The sequence below is a fragment of the Macaca mulatta genome, chromosome 18 (assembly GCF_049350105.2).
Source record: "Macaca mulatta isolate MMU2019108-1 chromosome 18, T2T-MMU8v2.0, whole genome shotgun sequence".
Lineage (NCBI taxonomy): Eukaryota > Metazoa > Chordata > Mammalia > Primates > Cercopithecidae > Macaca > Macaca mulatta.
This window is the reverse complement of record NC_133423.1, coordinates 69,924,383-69,946,037: the sequence shown is the minus strand read 5'-3', so window position 1 is coordinate 69,946,037 and position 21,655 is coordinate 69,924,383. Positions and strand designations below refer to the sequence as shown.

Genomic DNA, 21,655 nt, shown 5'->3' with positions numbered 1-21,655 from the left:
ACAGCTCTTCCACACAGAGCTGGAACATTTTCAACCCAGAGTGTGACCTCCCTGCAGCCCTGGCCCAGGCCCTCTCACAAGGAGGAGGCCAGGAGCACGTGAAATTTAACAAGCTGTGAAGCCAGCCGGGCACAGAACCCCCGGCGTGGAAGGCTCCCCTGTGAAAATGCAGGAGGAAAGGCGCAAAGGTTAGTCCCACTGGCAGGGAGAAGATAAGGTTGGGGGTGGAGAAGGAGAAAGGTGGAGTCAGCCAAAGGCAACAACAGGCCTTTCACAAATGCCTCAGAGCAACAGTGGGGAGGAGGAAGAAATAAGCTCATTAATAAACGAGAAGGGAAGGAAATGACTGCTTCAAGAATGTCTGGGGCACTGAACAATTTTAAAAATAAAACTAGAGAGGCCCTGCGTAAATGGCAGGGGATCCACGTCCACCTGACAGCCCTTGGAGCTAACGCTAAGGGAGGACAGCTTGCACCAAGGGGCATGGGGCCTGAGATAAAGGAAGCGGTCACCTGGAGGGATGGGCCATCTCTCAAGCCAGTTCTTTCCCTCCCCTCTCCTCCTTTCTTTTCTTTTCTCTTCCTTTCTTTTCTTTTTTTTTTTTTTTTTTTTTTTTCTTTTCTTTTCTCTTTCTACAGTCTCACTCTGTCTCCCAGGCTGGAGTGCAGTGGTGCGATCATAGCGCACTGCAGCCTCGAACTCCTGGGCTTAAGCAATCCTCCCACCTCAGTCGCCCCAGTAGCTGATACTACAGGAATGTGCACCAGAGTCAGCAATTTTTTATTTTTTATTTCTTGTAGAAACTGGGCCTCTTTGTTGCCCAAGCTGGTCGCAAACACTTGGGCTCAAGCGATCCTCTCACCTCAGCCTCCCAAAGCACTGGAATTACAGGAGTGAGCCACTGTGCCTGGCCAAGCTTGTTACTTTCTTAGGGAGAGGACATCATAGTGGCAAGAGCACATGTCTTGCATTGGCCTCCACCAGATTTGAACTCGTCCCACCTCTGTGCCCTCAGGCAATCTCCCTAGCCTCTCTACATGGAAGTGTCCTCATCTGTGATATGCAGCAAACAGCAGCGCCTTCCTGTGCAGGCTCTTTTTGGGATTACACCAGACTGTAGGCGTGCTCAATAAACGGCAGCTATTTGCATTTACAGGCTCACGATCTCTTCTCTATAAACTCCCAGATCCAAAACAATTGAAAACCGAAAGGGCTTTGGTAACCCATTTGACAACAAAGACTGGTCGGATCTAGACTCATTTGACAGTTAAAGCTGAACTGAATTGCTACTAGACTATTTATATTGTATACTTACAGTTAAATATTTAGCTGCAGAAATATACATATGTTTGGTTAGGGGATGCTACTCCAGACCCCATTAGGGGATGGTACATAATATGCAATGTTTGCACATTTCTTCTCTGAAATCTGGACAATTCTAAATCATGTTGGTTTAAAGAGTTTCAGAAAAAAGGAAATAGACCTATACTATGGTGAATCTCAGGCCCACATCCCTCATCAGGGGCAGCATGGGTCTCGCAGGGAATCCTGACCTTAGAATAGAGCATCAGCCTCAGAATAAGGCTCCCCCTATTCTGTAAGCCTTGGCTCCATCAGCCCTGCTCAGAAAAACAGCAAGGAGGAGTCCAATGTATTAGCTGTTAATGCTGGTATGCAATAATGTTGATCTCCAAGTTGCAAAAACCCAGTTGGAAGAGATAGAAATGTAAAGCGATCGGAATGACTACTATACCAAGTACAGAAAATATATGAGTTTCACGAGAAGTTTCAGGAGTCAGACTGACACTAAAGTTGATGGAATTTTAAGAAAAAGGATGCTATTTTTATTTAGCATTAAGTTATTTTTTTTCTATTGTAGCTTAATTTTGGTCCTATCTGAAGATAAAGCTGGACTTGAAGCCAGGATTTAGGGCATAATGGTATGGTAGTAGCAAGCAGCTTTCACAGAACAAAGAGGAAGTAAGATCAAGGTGCAATTGGAAATCTGGGTGTACAGGTACCAGAAAAGAAGATGCTCTAACTGGGGAGTCAGGATTTAGGGGGTGAGGTGGGTGGGGAGGGCAAGTGGGGAGGTAAGAATGTTTAGCCATGAAATTTGGAAGAGGTGAACTTGGTAAAGAGGAAAGAGGTGTGTGTAGGGATAGGCAGGACCATGCCTGTTGGGGTAAGTGGGCGTCTGTGCTGCACACGTACCTTACTGGTCCACATTCTCCCCCTCACCAAATCTCTCTCCCCCTCGCCAGGAACCTACTGGAATATCCACACCTGCATCCGCCATGGTGAAGATGGAAATGCACTCTCCCCAACCTGGGGATATCTTGGGCCCAGCACAGGGCACAGGTAACTATTACCCAAGCTCACTTTCAACACATGGCTGTGCCCTCTTTCTGGGTTGCCGAGGTCACCTGCAGGAGGCTAGGAGGGTGACCCTAGCGTCCCTGTGTTGGATGTGAATCCCAACCCTGTACGACCCTGGTCAGGTTACTTCATATCCCTGAGTTCAGTTTCCCCTTTCCTAAGATGGAATGATAGCCACTGCAGCTGACTCCCAGAGTTCTGTAAGGGTCAAACGAGACGGTTCCTGTAAAGCTGAGGCAGGACCCAGCGCGTGGTGATTTCCCCATCCGTGCACCCAGTGCCCACTGCTTGGTGGCAGCTCCAGGGCTCCCAGCCATGCCAAGCAGCCCATCTTGTGCAGATATCCACAATCCCAGGTAAGACGATTGAACCTTAAATAAATAACAGCATTTGCTTTTAGGGTCTCCCTGACCAGCAGCTGTTAATTTGGAGACTCATTATTTTCTTGATCATATTAATTTAAGCCCTCAGTCCCCAAATCTCTCAGCTAAGTAGCTTTGCCACTTCCTACTTTTCTACTCACAGCAAACTCATGCCTGGCTCCTTTTTCCAGCCTTCAGTGGTAGTGGTATCAGTGAGAGTCCCAGTTGTGCGGTTTTGCTTTGACAGGATTAACAGAGTGGAACCGGGACTGCAATTACAGGCAACAAGGTGGCACCATGCCTAAGATGCCTTCTCTTTTGGGATTCTTTCAACACTTCCAAGTTTTATTGGCATAAATGATTTTAAGAACCTTTTTGAAACTTCAGATAAGAAGTTCTAAAAGAGAGGCCATTCAAACGATACCCTTTAGGATTCGAAAAATGCTCACTTTGCCTTTCCCTCCTTCTTAGTTATGTCTTGCTTCTTATTTATGCTGAGAGACGTTTCTTTGACTCTCAGAGCACTCGCCTATATTTCATGCTTCCAGCACAGCTGCTTCATCCAAAATGAGGAAGGGTTGCAATGGAAGAGAACTCAGAGGAGGGCTGGAGACGGGACCACTGTACCACCTGGGTCTTGGAAGCTGCCTTCCAAAGACCGGCCCAGACACAGCAGAGGGATTACTTAGCATGGCCTTTATCACCTCCGGGGCATGTGGAGCGCTGAATCCTAATTCTAAAATGAGTCCTGAAATTGTTTCAGTAAAATTCATCATTGAGGACTTACAAAATAGGAGATAAGAAGTAGGAGATGTGAAAGAATAAATCCATGGAACACATATGACAGATTTAGCAAAAATTAAAAACTTCTTCACTTTGACACTTACCTGAGTGTCACCCAGAGAAAATTCAGCACGTTGTGCCAGGCATAGTGACAAGCACGGTATGACATCATTCTATCGTGAATCCCACAAGGTGCCTGTTACGGCTGTGGTAACTTGCCTCGGACAGAAGAGAAAGCGGAGGCTCAGAGCAGTTAGGGAGGCAGGTCCATGTTGGAGCCAGGATGCAAATACAGGGCTGTCTGTCCCCACAGCCTGCACCCCGCTGTGTGCCTTCCTCAGTCAGCACAATTTTATGGGACGGAGTGTTCTAGTCATGATACAGCAGCAACAGTGAATTTCGCAATGTAACTAGATTTTCTTTCTTTTTTTTAAATTAAACTATCTCATATTTGCTCCTGTTTGATCCCTTTTGCAATTTTTATTCATTTATTTTCTTATTCACTCACTCATTCATTTGGTGCTGTTTCTCTCTTTCACACACACACACACACACACACGAATAACAACTAAAGTCACTGTCCTTGAAGAATTTAAAGTGGAGTCTGTTTAGTTTGCTCCAAGGTGAAGATTCATGCATTTTACCAGAAGATAAGAGCCAAAAAAAGAAAAAAAGGGGGGGAGAGAAAAAAGCAGGTTAGAGACAAAAGGAAGAGATGACATCTTACAAGTATAAAGCCTATTCAATAAAATGTGATTTCATGATTGTCATCTGACCACATCCCTGGCTTTTTTTTCTGGTTAGTAAGGAAACAAATGACCAATGACCATATCCCTGCTGTTTGTAAGCTGCACTGTGAGTTCCTGCGAAGAACAGTGTAAAAACGTCTCTGTTTACAGAGGAGAGACAAATTTACTTTCCATTTCTGATAACAACAGAGTCCGTCTTCCCTGCTGCCAAAGATTTTTTGAAACAGCGCAAACACTGCTCCTTCGCATTTCTGAGAGAGGGCAGAACGGGGTCATCGTGTTGCTTGACAGAGGGCCGTGATAACTGTCTAGAGATATTTAAAGGGTGTAAATGAAGACTTGATTGCTTTAAGATAACTTGGTACTAACTTCGTTTATTAAAGATGCAAAAGATTCGGGTGAGGTATGTCAGAACCCCAATCCTTCAGAAACATTTTACGGGGCTGGGGGTATGACCCACCCAGTGAGTGGCACTTGAGCCCTGAGTGGAGAGGGTCTTTGGGGACTGTATCAGGGAGGAGGACATGAAGCCGTGGATGAGACCAGTCTCATCGTGGCCTCCCCAAAGACCTCGCAAGGGAGGACAGTCACAACACAATGGCATTCCAGAGCAGTGGAAGGTATTCATTAGCACTCCAGTGAGGAGAGAGAAAAAACAGAAGGAAGAACAGAGAGGAACAGAGTCGAGCTCAGGGAAATGCAGATTACCCAGCTTGTTGACAGTCGGATACCTCATTCCGTTTCGTTTTTGACTCTGCCTGTCCACCTTTCTCGTGTGTCTCTGTTCTTTGCATCTTCCATGGAAACACGTGATGAGGACAGGGTGAAAGCTCTCAGAGCAGTTAAATTGTATTCCTTTTTGGCAACTCTAGTGAAGCCCTGTTTGATGAATTTGGAACTATTGATTGTGATAAAGTTATTAAGGTTAAAGCTTCTTGGAACATTTACGGATATCACTTATCCCGATAGCAGCTCCCCAGTTAATATGGATAATTGAATTTGGGAGATAAATGCACTATTTTAGGGAGCAGGAGATGCTGTCGCAGAAGAAAATGAAAACACGTGGAAAGGAATCATGTCAAGCTTAACATCCGAGTTGAAGGCCAGCTCTACGGAACTTGGATTTTTTAATAACCTGTAAATGGTCTCAGAGGAATGGTGAGTTGATGAAGTCTTCTGACTGGAGTAAGTCACATAATTAAGAGGTTATTTGTAACAGACCCAGTGAACTACAGGGTATTATTCAAAGCAAAAACCAAACCAAACCAAACCCTCTGGATCAGATGGCACGAAGATGTAGACAGCGTCTCTTATGCTTTATGTAGGAAGTGCCTAATGATTGCTTTGCAAATTCTGACTAGTATAATTCCTGAACAAGAGGCAAATGTCTTAGTGTCATCCAAGTGCTATAAATGAAGTTAAATGGGAACATACGGTTAACATTTCTATAGGACTATACGTTTGCCAAAAGATTAATAATCACTTGTTCCTTAATATTCATAACATCCCTCTAAAGCAGAATTTCCCACACTGGGACTGGCAGGCCTCAGGGATGGTGGAGGAATTTCAAGAGGATCATGGGGATTGGAGCTGTAGTATTTCAAACAGCTCTCCGGTGGTGATGGAAAATTGTGGGCTGGAGGAGGGAGGTACGGAGCTCCCGGCACCCTTTGCTCACTGGGCAAGTCCCCCTCTGAGGCCTCGGGCCCCTTGTAGGGACCAGACCTGCTTCGTTTCAGGAATCCTAGAATTCTTTTTCTACTCTCTCCTGTCCTCGTGTCGGTGCCAGCTCCCACCCTAGGCTCTGGAGGCTTCGGGGCCTGTATTTGAATGCCAGATTTGGTCCTTGCTTGCTGGATAACTCTGGCAAGTTTCTTACCCTCTCTGAGCCTTGAGTAAAACACTGAAAAATGTTGGATGATCACTTACCTGATGCAGCTGTGAATAAGATATCACCTTTAGCACATTATCAGCATCCAGTGATTCGTAGTAGTAGGTATTCGTTCCCTTTGTCTTTCCAGGTACTTCTTGGATGTTTCAGAAAACAACTACAAAAACCTTTTCGTTTTGAGGACTGTCCTCTGAATCTCTGATGAAAGCAAATAGGAGATACATACCCATGGAACAATACAGATAAATAGATGACATCACAAATATTTCAATATTTCAGTACTCAGTAGACTACATTGATATCATCAAGCTTAATCAACCCTGCACAGTTTATTGCTTCTGACTGCCTTGCAGACATAGGTCACCAAAAACTGTGTTTGACCTGTGGTCCTGATTTTACCCCCAAAGACTCCAGCTTTAGCAGAGGCTGGTGACTTTTGTTTTCCAGGACAGTCTATTGTCCTGGATGATATAATCAAAGTATGTAAGATTTCTTTTTTTTGAAGGACAATAGAGACCCTTTGTCCCAAAAAGAAAAGCTACCCCTTCAGGTGTGCCGGTGGCCACTGCATCAGGACCTCGCCCTTCACACACATTATTCCATTCTGAAAATGTCTGAACACTTTCTTATTTTCCATGTCCCAGTCTTAAACTGGATTGAAGGAGGAGGTTAAGGCCACAGTATTCGATGAGAGTGGCAATGAGGGTGACGTGAAGTTCAACTGTGGCTTCTTACTATAGAGTATCCCTGTTCTAAAGGGAAGTCTTGTGTGATCACAGTTCCAGAAAACTGAGGAATTCAATGACTGGGATACTCAGTAACAATGAAAAAGTTGATTAGTTAGTGTTTCAGCAGAGCGGGGAGGGGAGAGATTTCCTGGTGTGCAGCCCTGCTTGTGACTGCCAGTACCTGCAGGAGGAGAAGCAAATCTCGAAGTTGTCCCTCATCCATACAACATTATATTTAAAGAGAATTCCTGCTAGCTTAGAATATAACCCTGGCCACCACCCACTTCCGTGTCCAAATGTCTTGCAGAAAGATAATTTAGAAAGCCCGGACCTGACTTAGAGATGGGTAGTATTCAAAAAGGAACACACACAGTACCTATAGATGAAAAGAGAATGAATGAAACAAGAAAAGCAAATACATTATGTTTTAAAAAGCTTCACTAGAAAAATATTGCCACAAAACAGATGACATTTATGATCCAACATACTGTCATGAATTTAAAAAGAAAAGAAAAAACTTAGTGAAACAATCACCTTTAAAAAACAGGAGCTCAAAAAAACAAATATACAATAGTTCAGGAAATAGTTAGCAAGACAATGGGAGGTGAAACCCAAGTTGGCCGAACCTAGCAAAAATGACAGCCTAGAAACCAAGACCACAATGGAAGCAGCAGAACGGAGACCCAGATTCTACTGGAAACTGACCATATCCAAGTCCACACAGAAAATGATACTAAACTTCAAAAATTAGACTGAATCCAGAAAAGCTTCTCCAATCACAAAGCAATTCATTTAAAAACTAATAATAAAATGAGGAAGAAAGAGAAAAATTCTACCACCCGGAAATGCTAAAATATTCTTTCATGTGCAACTCTTCCACTAGGGATATATTTTTTAAAATAAAAATAATTAAGGGATATATTTTTATAAATGAAAATAATTAAGCTAGTACATATCAGAACCTATGGGACAGAGTTTAAAGCAGAATTCTGAAAAAACTTAAAGGTTTAATATTTATATTAATATAACTGAAAGAAAACACCTAGGTATATATTTTTTAAAGTAAACATTTTGGTAAAAAGGAATGTGAGATGTGGGCAAAACAAAAGAGATAAAAATAATTTTTAAAAGTGTAAGTAAGAGTAAAAATTTAACACAAAATATAAATTATATAAAATGTAACTTTAAAATGTTATTGAGGAGGAAAAAATGAAAGAAATGGAAAGGCATGCCATATTCTTAAGTAGGAAGACTTAAAGCAAAAAATTTAATTCTCCCAAAGATATCTATAAATGGAATTTGAAGCAATAAAAATATAGGATTTTAAAAAGCTAGATAAGCTGTTACTAAAACTTATAAGAAAAATCAACAGACATTATTCGATGTCTGGTAATAATGGACTTAGTTATTTAGATTAATTCTTCCAGTTAAAACAATGAATATTTGGATAAAATGTTAAACAAACTTGATTTTAAAAGCACTGCAAAGCTGACAAGATAATCAGGACTTCCCAAATGATTAGATTTTGCCCTGATTGGATTTTGCCCATGGTTGATCAGGATAAGTTGAGTTGGCTGTGGTTTTCATGAACTCTCAGACTGAAGAAGACAAAAGTCAAAGGCCAGGACTCACTCAAGGTAGGAAGGAGTGTCTCATAGGAGACTTTTCTCCCACATTAAGCTGTGAGTCCCAAGAGGTTCACCCTCAGGGTAAGGACAAACCAAAGGTGAACCTGCTCTCCTTCCCTCTACCCCAGGGGACCATGGGAGAGTTACCTTGACACTAAGCAAAGCAGAGAAAAGAAAAAGAAAACCTGTCCCTGATAGGACGTCATCACTGAATCATTGGCCAGCAGCATTTGCCCATATGCTGCTCAAATACATGTCTTTGGGATGAGCCAAGAAACTCTGAGCTATGAATTTAAAGTGATACGCAACCATAGTGTCCCCAGGCACCTGGCAGAAGCAAACTCTAATCATCTCTGGAGGCAGATACTTTCATCCTAGGCTTCGAGGATTTTGTATAAATGGTTTCTCAAGGGCAGTAGGCAGTACAGTTGAAGATTACCAAACACTAGAAAACAAAGCACCAATAGTTAATGCCAGCAAAATAGACAGCAGAGGAGAGTTATACAACTGCAGCTGTTTTGAATGACACTGAATACAAAGAGCTATGCTAATTTTATTTAAATAAATGAAATTTAATATAATGAATGAAATTTAAATAAATGAAAATTTATTTAAATGAATGAAAGTTAAGCTTTAAAGTACCTGTAAGAAATAGAAAACAATAAAAATTGACATGGTGGGTTTGAAAAAGATCAACTAGCACTTCTAAAATTAAAAATAGAGTAACAGAAATTGAAAAGTCAGTGAGTGGGTGTGGTGGCAGATTAGACACTGTGGAAGACAGAATTAGAGAACTGAAGATAATGTGAACAAATTATACAGAATTATAGTGCAGAGAGGCAAAGAAATGAAAAATATAGGAGAGTGGTAAAGAGACATAGAGGACAGAGAGAGAATCTCTTTTTTCCAAGAAAGTCTTTCTTCTCTTTCAAAAGTGTAATTGTTATTTCAGAAGATGAGAAAAAAGTGAGGTGGTAGGTTATTGAAAGAACAATAATAACTATTAAAGATAAGTGTAAAGAAATTTGCATCAAAGAAATTGCAGAATAAAATTTGCACAAAGAAACTGCAGAATATATAAACAAAGAGAAAATCTAAAAAGCAGCTAGCTAGAGTTGGGGTGCAGTGGAGTATGATGATTAATGAATAAGACTACCCTACCAGGTGTCAAATGCATTGTAAAGTGGTATCAATTAACACCTCATGGTATTGGTATATGGGTAAGTAGATAGAAATATATATGGTAAACTAGTATATAACAAAAGTTGGTAGCTTAAATCAATAGAGAAAAGGCAGCTTAAGTCAATAAATGATACTAAAATATATAGACTTCTGAAAAAATATGTATATACTGAGATTCCAATGGATCCAAAATTTAGAAAGAAAAAAACCTCAGAAGAGTACTAGAAGAAAAAAAGAATATACTTTAAAAATAAATTCAGAATAGTAAAGGCTTTTCTACATATAATAGAAACTGAGAAACTATAAAATAATATATTGATAACTTTCACTACCCAAAAAATTTTAAGTGTGTCTTGTATTATAATATTATATAATATACAGATGTATAATAATATAATACATGAATAAAAACAATGAACTGGAAAAAACACGTGCAACTCATTCACTGATTAAAGACAAATTTGTTTTAGACATGTGAAGAACTTATACAAATCACTGTGCAAATACTAATCAAATGGGAGATGGCCAAAAGCTCTAAAGCATTTCACCAAAATATCTTTAAAGAAGGATACTTATCAAATTGACACAGGTTTTGAGAAAAATACTCTTACATGCAAAGTGTTGTGCTGGACATTGGAACAGTAGAACTGAATAAAGAAGGCTTGCCTTCATGGAGTTTAAAATCTGGTAGGAAAGACAAGTATTCAGCAAGTCATTTTAACAAATAATCGTTTAAATACTGCTGTGAGAAGTGCTACAGTGGAAAGATATAGGATGCTAAGAAAGAAAAAACAGAGAAATCCACCTTCCCCCAAAGGGGTCGATACAGCTTTTCTGAAGAAAAGATCTTTAAACTAAGACCAGAATGAGTTAGCCGGGTGAAGAATATATTCCAGGGTGAATATACTTCGGGCAGAAGGAATAGCCCTTGAAGATACCTTGTGATAAGAAAAAGCCTGAGATTATTAAAGACCAGAAATAACAAAACAAACAAACCAATATACAAAAAAAAGTGGGTGTAGAGGCAATAGGAGAGGGGTGTGACATGACACCACCGAATGGATTTATGACGAAAGGAGTCACTCGCTGAATCTGAAAGAGAATATTCATCTTCTCTGCCTCCTGGCACCACACAGATAGGCCACTGACCTGGGTCCATGTGGCAATGTTTTTATCCTTTTTGTCATATTGCCTGAAATATAGACTCAGAAATATCTTTTTCTATGACCAAAAAATGGCAAAAATTCTGATAGAAATGGATGATTCATGCCCAACAACTTCTAGAAGTACTCCAATTTCGAAATGTGCTGTTTTGAGAGCCCACATCTTCCATAGGTGTCTAACAGCCATGCGAGGTGTGATTTTTTAGGATATCACCTTGATGCCTGGTAACATGGCCCCAAAACGAATAAGAGCATTTTACTGTACCTGAAGCTCTGGGGTCAAGTCATATGGATACGAATGTAGAGCAAAGCAATATGGAAGCAGTATGTTCAACGTTATGACTAGTAACCCATTGGCTCATGGACAGCTTTGCCCTGGCTTCTCTGGGGGTAGTTTTCCTGCTGCATGGCACACATTTGAGGGGCACTGGAAGGAAGTCCCACAGTTTTTCCCACATTAGAGTATTCTGAGTGCTGCAAGTAGAGATGGAATGGAGAGTGGGCTTGTCAAAATAAGCCAGCCCCACATTGAAAAAGTCACGTGTGCCTGGTGCTATCCACAAACATGAGTCACCCAGGGAGGTATGTAGATGCTTGTGACAAGAGAGGAGAGGCCTAAAAATAACAGTTCCACTGAAGGGTGGAGCTACAGGCTGGTGGTGTGTCATGCTTGGCTGCTGTTTCTGAAAATTCCTTCAGTTAAAGTAGCAAGTGGGATGACAGCTGCAGATACCTGGCTTTCAGGAGAGAAGTGTAGCAGGTATCCATTGAAGGGGGACTTCAGGGTCATGAAAGCCTCCTGATTACTTATTTCCTGAAGCTGACGCCTGAAAATCCATAAAGAACCCCACATCTTTAGTTAAAGACTTTGATCCCCGATAAATCAGAAGAACAGCACATTGGGCTATTCTCAGTGACACATTCAAAGGTTGCTGGAGCTACAAGGATGCTCAGAGTGTCTTCTTTTACTTTCTTTTAACTTTCTCCTGCTGTTCCATATACTCCATGAGGGCACGGACCTTGTTTGTCCTGTTTTCAGTTCCGTCCTCGGTGTCTAGCACAGAGTAGGAGCTAAATAAATATTTGCTTAAGGAAAAATGGAAGGAATGTGTCTAGCCCAGCCCTCTTAGTTTGCAGGCAAGGATACTGAGCAGGGAGCAGAAACTTGCCCAGGATCAGGCAACCAATCAGCAGGGGTAGGAGGGAAGCCAGCTTCTGACTCTCCACCCAGTGCTCTCACTTCTCCAACAAGCTAGCAATGACTCAATGTGGCTAGAAGTGTCTTGTTGAGGGCAAAAGACCAAACACGGGGTTTCTGGCTACTAGGCTGAGGAGGACAGCATGGGGCGGCAGTTCTGAGGGGGCCTAAAGATGGTGAACTTCACTGAGAGGAGGTGGCAAAGACAAGGCTTGCCACTGGAGGCTGCCCCGAAGAGTTTCAAGGGCACGGTGGTGCTGCTTTCTTAGCCTGTTGTGCTTGCCTACATTCGTTTCCAATGAAACACAGGAGAAAAGCACGCGCTCCTGCAGCAGCAGGGGCTGATGGTTTGTGGTCTGCTCGAACCACAGACTTCACCTTATGCAGACAGCTCTATGGTCATTAATACTGAAGGCATGTGTGCTTTTTTGTGTTTTGTGTTTTTCTTTTAATACTCAGACAATAGTTTACATCTGTGCATTGGCGAGGAGCCATGAAGAAGAGCATCCAAACAAAGAAGAGAGAAGCCAGACTGGCAAGGGGGCTGGCTGGAAAAGAGAAGTCAGGCACAGTACTTTGTCTTTGGTCTCTATGGATAAAAGTACTTAAAGTTCACTGTGGGGAGAAGGGAGGGGAGGGAAAGGTCTTGAAGGATTCCCAGTGGGTACAAAAAATGGTCATTTTCGAAGCCAGTTTGCATTTAGCCTCACACTGTCTTGTCTTAAAACACTTCTGAAGCATGAGGCTTCTGAGAGAGTGGGGCATTGCAGGAGCACCAGGATGGGGCTGGGGTGCGACTGGGGTGTAGGGAGAGGCACGAAGGACCCTCCTGGTCCCACATTCCTCAAGGCACCTAACAACGAAGCAGATGCTACCTGACTAGAAACCCACATTCCAGAATAGATGGGTTCCACTCCTGTGCCCAGTCAACGGGATACCTAAGCTTTGACTTTGGGTCACTAAAGATTGTTTCTAGACAAGAGACCTAGCTCACAAGTCTGGGGGGCAGCTTGGGACTTTGTTTAGGCCAGGTTTACCAGCTTGGTGTGAGAATAGCATCAGATATTGGTTACAGTGGTGGGATACATTCCAAGACTCCCAGTGAATGCGTGAAACCTCGAGTAGTACTGACCCTGCATATACATGCCTTTTCCATGTGAGAACTGAGATGACTACTACATGACTAAGGGTGGGGAGTTTCTACAGTGTGGATACGCTAGACAAAGGCATGATTCACGACCTGGGCAGGATGGCAAGAGAGTTCATCATGCTGCTCAGAATGGCACGCAATTTAAAATTTATGGATGGTTTATTTCTGGAATTTTTCATTTAATATTTTTGGACCATGGATGACTGAAGATAACTGAAACCTCGGAAAGTGAAATTGCAGATAAGGGAGACTACTGTACCGGTTTCTGTTGACTCAGTCTTCCTATTATGGCTTGAATGTTCGTGTCCCTCCCAAAATTCACAAAATAACGTTGAAACACTATCCCCAAGGCAACAGCGTTAAGAGGTGGGGCCTTTAGGAGGTGATTAGCCCATGAGTGCTCTGCCCTTATACATGGGATTAGTGCCTTATAAAAAGGCTGGGGAAAACCAGCTAGGCCCCTTTTGCCCTTCCATCTCTTTCGCCAGGTGAAACAACAAGCTGCCGTCTTGGAAGCAGAAAGCAGCCCTCACCAGACACAGAACCTGCCAGCACCTTGATCTCAGACTTCCCAGCCTCCAGAACTGTGAAAAATAAATTTCTGTTGTTTATAAACTGGTCTGTGGTATTTTGTTATAGCAGCATGAACAGATTAAGATACCATCCCAGTCTGTGTATTTGAGCATAGAATTAACAATTATTTGATTCTCTCTTCTTGCCACACAGCTGCTGCCAGGGGATGGGGGCAGGGTGGTGTCATTGATTCAACGCTGTCTTTCCTTCTCTCTTCGGTGCGTCTTTCCTTGCTATGATGTTAAGCACAGGTACTGTGATCGCTCACCTGACCTTGGGTTCTTATGGAGGTGCTTTCTTGGTGGATGGTGGCTCAATTTGGTGTTCCTTTGGCCGGGGTTGGGTGGGAACCAGTAGCTTTCATCAAGCTACTGCATGGAAAATCCCCCAGGGATCAACTTACTTCATGTTATAGCCAGAGCAGGTTCTAGAATCTAGTGCTCAAGCAGCTTACAGGATTTCAATTTAGAGCTTAGGGAAGCTCCATCGCCTGCAGTAGGGTGAGGCTGGTTAAGGACTAGAAATAAAACGGAAGTAGTTCAGATCATTTCTCATTTTTAAAATTTTTAATTAAAACAAATGAACAATCTTCTGATTGTTAAGGACGTGATGGAGTCTGAGAGGCGTATTTATTTTGAATCCGGGTTGTAAAGCACAGACATCCAAACTAACAGAACTCCCACACACACTTCAGGAATGCGGAGGGTTTTTGTTTGTTTTGGTTTTTTGGTTTTTTTTTTTTTTTTTTTAAGTTTTAGTAAGAACATTTTCTAAACATATACTGAATAAAGTTGTACTTGATAGTCCTAGTAATGGTAATAATGATGACTGAGAAAAAGTAAAGAAGTAAAGGAAGCAGAAAAAATTAAGGCAATCCTGACAGCAGTTCAGATGGGTAATCTACATAAATTAGTCAGTTTCCTTATCAGAGATTTACATGTTAAAACCACTTGATATAACCCAGCAGGAAATTGAACAAGTGATTCTATGTCCAGACTTGGAAACAAAAATAACCACTCAGCGCCTGCACACATTAGTTTGTTCAAACTTGCGCTGATAAAAGTCTTTTTGGCTAGAGCTATAGTGTGCAGTTTTAAGAGGGGAGAGTTTGGTTGGAGGATGACTGACACAGAAACAATTGCAAATCCATAATACAGGAAAACAGGTTGAATATAAGCTTCAGCGAGTACCTGGAAGCCACTGAGATGATGCAGATGCAGAGGGTGAGATGCTGCACGGGACTTACCATTGTTCGTGGTGAATCAAAAAGAAAACCCACTCCATTAGCTCTGTAAAACACATCCAATCTCTTAGGCAGACTGACATCCCACATCTGACGCACTCACACAAAGATATTTCACATCCTCATTTTCAATCTGTACCCATTCCAGGGTTTCTTAGTGTTTCCCAGAGAATAAGAATGATTTTGAAATTTGTGACTTGTCACTTTGGGGACAGACACTGCCTGTCAAGCTCTTCAGGCCAAGACCCCAAGGTTCCCCCAGCAGCCCTCAGACGCCTGTCCAAACAGTCTCTCTCTGGTCTCCAAGAGTTCCCGTGCATACCACATGCATGTTCTATTTATATGTTTCTTTGTCCTGAACAAGATTTGGCCCCATTGTGTGGGAGCAACACCAGAAAAGAAAAACAAAATCCATCCACCGAGAGAAAATGGAGACTGTGAGAGCTTGGAGAAATTTACATACTTAGCGCATTCCATTTTCCTATGATGTCAGAGTCAAAGAAGACGCCTTTAAAAAAAAAAAAAATCACACTCACACATACACATTTCAAAATGCTGGGACTCACAGCTCTGTCAAGTGGATTGTCATTAAAAGGAGAAATGTAAACACTCCTTTGCCTCTCCCTCCACCCTCTTCTATTTCCCCCATCAGCCCCTAAAAAAAACTAACCAATTAGCCCAGACTCCACTGGACAGAATTAAGGGCCCGTCTGCAAAAGGGCGTGGGGTATTAATGGAGATGGGGCCGAGGCCGGGGCAGAGACGATGTGGAAGTGGGAGGCCGGAATGTGGTACTTGAATCTGGGTGACTGGTTCTGGCATTTTATGGAGGCACAGAAAAGGACCGGCTGACACTTTACAGATTGGGTGTAATGTTCAGGGAATTTGGCATTTCTGCCACGGGCTCTGGCTGCCCTGCTAACTGCTTTCCTTCTCCTTGCTGGTAAAAGTGCAGGAGAAAAGGGTTAAATAAATGTTTGTGATATGATAAGGTGCTTGTTTATTCAAGGAATGACAGATTATTGGCTCCAAAGGCAGCCCTGAAAAATAGTACAAAGGAACTGGCTCTCCCCTCGTGGATGATGTGATTTCCTCCTGAGATTCTGCTCTTTCCTAGGAACAACTTGCCCTGGGAATTAAGAAGGATGATTTCCCCGCCATCGAAGACAAACGTGGAGTTGGCGCTGAGGGCTGGAGCCCCAGAAGCTGGCTGGGAACTGGGATGGGCTTGTTTTGGGGAATGACTTTCCTGCAGGGATTTTTTCTCACTGCCCTCGGGCTGGCCCAGCACAGAGCTCAGCTTCCAGCATCCAGAGCGGTGCTCACTCCGCAGAAAGGCTGCAGGGCAGCAGCGTGTTGCTACTTCTCAGAGCCTGGGAAAAGAAGTCACTCACTCAGGAGGGGGACTTCTTCCTCAGGAAATCCTGGTGCCGGGTCTGCCTCTAGCCCCAGACTGCTGTGTTCACCCCCTGACCATTCCTATATGGCATGGACACATGTGCCCAGGATGGCACGCATATCTGACCAGTTCCACACCAACACAGCCAGCACTGCATAAACTTTCTCCTGTTGTCCTCTAGTGACTTCATAGCCAGTCCTGGAGGCAAATTCAGTTCCAGATCCCCAAACAGTGAGGCATTCACCTAAAGTCGGTGCACTTTTCCTGGGGGAGCAAACACCGGTGGCTGCCGACCCCGAAAATCACAGAGATCTGTCCGAGGGGGCCTGGGACCAGCGAGCCTAGAAGGGCTGTGGCACCTTGCTGTGCACTGTGAGTTGTTCCGTTCGTGCCCAGCTTCCGGATGCTGCTCTGAGCTGTCTCCTTCCTGCAGAGCAAGGGTTCTGAGCCCAGCGTGCTTCAGCCACAACTCTTCCTTTCCCCTCTCCTGGCCCTGCTTCTGGCATGCCACAGAGAGGTCATTCACATACTTGCTGACTAGAAGGGTTCATACAAGATGTTTGGCATAGTTCTCATTTGAAAAGAACGCATTGCCAAAATCAAACACCAAGGGAAAAATAAGTTGTGGTTTAACGGCTGTTTTTCTAGCATCCTAGGAACTACTGTATGATTTTCACAATGGCCCAGTCACTTTATCAGCCGATGTGCTGCTTACTTGTAAGACATAAGGCATCAGCCTGGGGAACCCAGTGCCCTTCAGACACAGTGACTCAGGTTTGAGCCGACGGCAGGGACGTTATCGAAGGTTCATGGTTGGGCTATTTTTATGATTGCGTTCAGTACTAATAGGGCTTTTGGAGTGTACACAGCCATGTGCTCATTCTTGAACTACACGAGATAAGATCCTTGTCCCAAGGAGCTTACTGCCTGACTTTTGCAAAAACCAGATGGCAGAAAATGGTTTCCCTCTGCCCATCAGCAATGATTGAGGGGGTGGAGATGAGAAGCGGCACAGTCAATTCGTAACTCTCCTGGGGTGGGACCTCCGCTTTGGCATTTATCCCACGTGATGTTTTAATCATGGACTATCCTTCCTCATCATCTGCTATTCCATAAGCTGCATCTCCAGGGAGCTCTGAGAATTCAAGCTTATTTGAATATCAACTTAATTAAAGCATCATTAGATCATAAAGCACCATACATAGACCCACATTATGCACATACACATTTGCAAAAGTATCATGGATTTTGAAACTAGCCATAAATGACTTTTCGACTGCCAATGGGCACATGAGGAAGGAAGCGAAAATTGTACCTACTGTGGTTGGTCATATCCAAATCATATGCCATGATGCTGGATTAGGAAGTGCCAGCCACAAGGCCCCAGCAGATCAACTGGGTCTCTGGGACAGTTTCTGCCTGGGTCTGCCTCGGCTGGGAAATGTCTAGCAGAGCACTGGGAATAGGCCCCCACAACCTACACATCAGTGCCTCTGGTCCCAGAGAAGCTTTCCGGCACCTGGGCATGTCAGTGACCTTATTTCAGGATAGCCTCCTAATTCTTCAAGCCATTTGCAATTGCTTGGGTTTACCTGAAGGCTAAAAATCCATTTCCTATGACATGTGAACAATCTTACCAAAGGTGCACACACTGGTTAAACCCTGGGTGAGACAAGTGTATTTACTCAGCACTTGCTTTGCCTTCATCTGGGTTCTCCAAATGCAGACTCTTAGGCTGGAATTTGACTAGGAGCACCACTCGGGTGGTGGGGAGGGAAGCTAATGTAGGGTGTGGCACACTAGCATGGTACAGCAGTGTAGGTCACTGCTGTGAGCAGCTAAGGCTCCATCCCACTGGGGACATCTGGGAGATGGTGTAGGATGCATCTAGAGCTCTCCTTCCCTAGTGGCAAGAAAGCCGGGACATTGAAACTTGAAGTCTTCTTCACCATTGGCTCAGGGTTAGTCCAGGGACATCAAGCCCCAGGCACTGCCTGCCCCACCCCATCTGCAGGCTCAGCAGACTCCTTGACCAAGAAAGTCCCCAGTGTGGAGACCTGCAGTTGTTGGTGGTGAGGGTTGCCAGTATGGCAATGATAGGGGCCAAGGGACCCCGATGGAGGCAGGGACCCAACAGGGTCTGCCATAGGTTTCCATCTTTCTTTTGAGTAAGGAACTCCTTTGAGAGAAGTTGGAGGTGTGTACAAATTTGTCCAGTGAATGGAACCAATATTGAGAAGTCTAGAAAAAGGGAAATGAAAGAAGAGGGGAGAAAAACACAGGATTCAGCTCAGCTTTCCTTTACTCTGGAAAGTCTCCAAGCCCCTCCTCTTACTCTCTGACCAGCGGCCTGATGTAATGCACCCCTGCTCGATACCCATCGCTCTGAATTGCAATTGTCTGTTCATGTGTCATCCTCGCAAAGCAAGGCATTCTTTCACTCGTTTGTCTTTATTTCTGTACTCTCTGTACTTATTTGCTTGGCATTGACAGGTGCTTAATTAATCTCTAGAAAATGAATGAAAGGTGGCTTTATTTACATTATTCCACATTTATCTCTACCAAAATTTTAAAGATTTACTCAGGAACAGAAGTTCCAACCTAGTTCCTTGGACCTTTGTTGATTGAGTTTTAGAGATCTTTGTGTTGTTGTCCTAAACCAGGTACCAGATCCCTGCAGAGATTTTCCAACATCAGGATTCTTCCTATAGAGAAAAAAGACACTCCCCATGAGGAGTTTGGAGCCCAGTGAAGTGGAAAGCTGAGATGCTCAGGCTGAAAACCATCCCTGAAGCTTAGAGGTCTAGCAGAAAGCAGTAGTTCATTAAACAATTCATGTTTCATTTTTGCAAAGAGAAAAGTAGAAGGCTACATTATCATTTCTCATTCCCTGAAGGGGAGGTAAAAGTACATGACAGAGCAAAACCTGGTCACCTCTTCTGACCAAGCCTTTCCTCTTCCAGTATCTATGATTTGGGCTTAATGATGGTTTTCTCTAGTACAAGATCTCTACTCTGCTCTAGATAATCTGATGACACGGTGGTGACCTTTGCCTCCACCTCTCCTTCAGGACTTTCCACCTTTTTGGTACCCAGAGCCAACCCCTTCCTCGGATGGTACCTACATTGGATTTCCTACTGGATGGCCAAGATCAGAGTTGTTCAAGGTAAGACCTTCCTGGGCTGTGACATGCCCAGGGAACCCTGCAGATCCCTGTGGGAGGCTCTGGGAATCTTTCCTATCATGGGCAAAGGAGAGAACTCATTCATCCACTCCAGAGTTTTTCAACCTATGTGCTATTGGCATTTTGGATGGGAATATTCTCTGTTGTGTGGGGCTGTCCTATGCCATGTGGGATGTTTAGCAATTTCCCTGGCCCCTATCCACCAGGTAATAGCATCACCCCTTCCAACCAGAATGACTGTCTCCAGATATTGCCACATGCCCTTGATTGGTGAAAGATTACCCTTGATTGAGACCCATTGCACTAGCCCAAGCCTGGTGATAATTAGTAATATTTTGACTCAAAAGCTGCATTTCTGGGGTCTCTTCAGATCTCCTTGATCTTGCGGCAGGAGTCTCTAGGGTTAATACCTTTACCATCACTGCTATCTTCCTAACACCTATTATATGGCAAACATTGTTTTGGCCCTTGAGATAGAGAGGTGTTATGTGGAGTAAATGACCCTCTTTATTCTGATGAGGAAATGGAAGCCTAGAAAGACATTCAGCCAAGGTATTCCAAAGACATGCTTTGCAAGTGGTGGGACTAGGATTTAAATTGGGGTCTTCTAACTTCAAAGCCTGTTCTCCTTTTACTTCCTTTCTTCCCAATCTCAATATACACAGTCCATCCCCTCTCAGGAGCTGGCTAGAGAAAGTAATTCAGTAGATAGTATATATTTCCCAAAGCAGCCACCTTTGTAACACCCAAGTTCTGAAATATTAGAAATAATACCTTCTAGAACACGCACACTTTGAGTATTGACTCACTCACCAAAATCTCTCGAGAGTATTCTCTCTGTGCTGTGGCCCTGAGGAAAGAGGAGTGAGCAAGAATTCCCGTGCTGGAGGAGCTGTTAGGCCAGGGGACGATCTGGGCCTGAGAAGCTTTATTTGCAATACATTATGGAATATGCACTATTTAGAAGAGGCCTAGAAGGGCATTGGAGTATGAGGTGGTTTGATCTCACAGTATAGGGGTTCTGTGTGCCAAATATGGCCTGTTGCCTACTTTGTAAGGTATGAACCATGACCCGTGGGCCAAATCTAGCCTGCAGCCCATTTTTGTAAGGCATATGAGTTAAGGATGGTTCTTATACTTGTAAAGTTTTGTTTAAAAAAAAACAACAACAAACAAAGGAGAATAGGTGATGGAAACTATGTGTGGATCACAAAGCCTAAAATATTTACTATCTGGCCCTTTGTCAAATCCTCACTTAGAATGAAAGTAAGTATCTTTGCAGCAATTAGTAGGTGTGTGCTTAGAAGACAGGTGAGGCACAGCGGCTCAGGCCTCCAATCCCAGCACTTTGGGAGGCTGAGGCAGGCAGATCACTCAGGAGTTAAAGACCCTGGGCAACATGGTGAAACTTTGTTCTTACAGAAAAATACAAAAATTAGTCAGGTATGGTGGCACACACCTGTGGTCCCAGCTACTCAGGAGGCTGAGGTGGGAAGGTCAATTGAACCTGGCAGGTAGACAGTGAATCACAGTCATGCCACTGTACTCGAGCCTGGGCAACAAAGCAAGAACCTGAAAAAAAAATAATAATAAATTTTTCTCCTAGGTTCATACAATAAAAGCAATAAAAGGATCAGCGAGGATGACTTACCATTGTTTCCTCTTTAGAGGAGCCCTACATTTATGATCACTTCACAAAGAGATCATGTTAAACACTACTTCTATGAGTCCTTCACTGCTCAGAGCATGGAAAATGTGTGGCACGTCGTAAAAGTTAAGGCAATTCAAAGTGCTAACAAATCCAAAATTTCTAAGGCTTAAGACAAGAGAAATTTATGTCTTGTCCAGTCACTAATTGGTGATGAGAGCAGGTTCAGACATAACATTCACACATAACATTCAGGAACCTGGGCTAAGAAAGGATGTTCTGTACTCAATGTGTAACTTCCCAGGTCATCCTAGGTGTCAGCAACCTGCAGGAAGACATAGGAAGAGGGCGAATGCTGAGTTTTCAATGGGAGCTTTTTATGGGCCAGGCCTAGA

General features: G+C 43.3%; 1 long non-coding RNA gene across 1 annotated transcript in view; it reads right to left on the bottom strand.

Annotated features, from left to right (window-relative positions):
- Nucleotides 1-3,939: 3,939 nt before the first annotated feature.
- LOC114673687 (uncharacterized) overlaps nucleotides 3,940-21,655 on the bottom strand; it is a 72,093-nt gene continuing 54,377 nt past the window's right edge. Inside the window, exon 4 of the long non-coding RNA XR_003724464.2 lies at nucleotides 3,940-6,362. This is a non-coding gene — a long non-coding RNA (uncharacterized LOC114673687). The remainder of the gene's footprint in view (nucleotides 6,363-21,655) is intronic.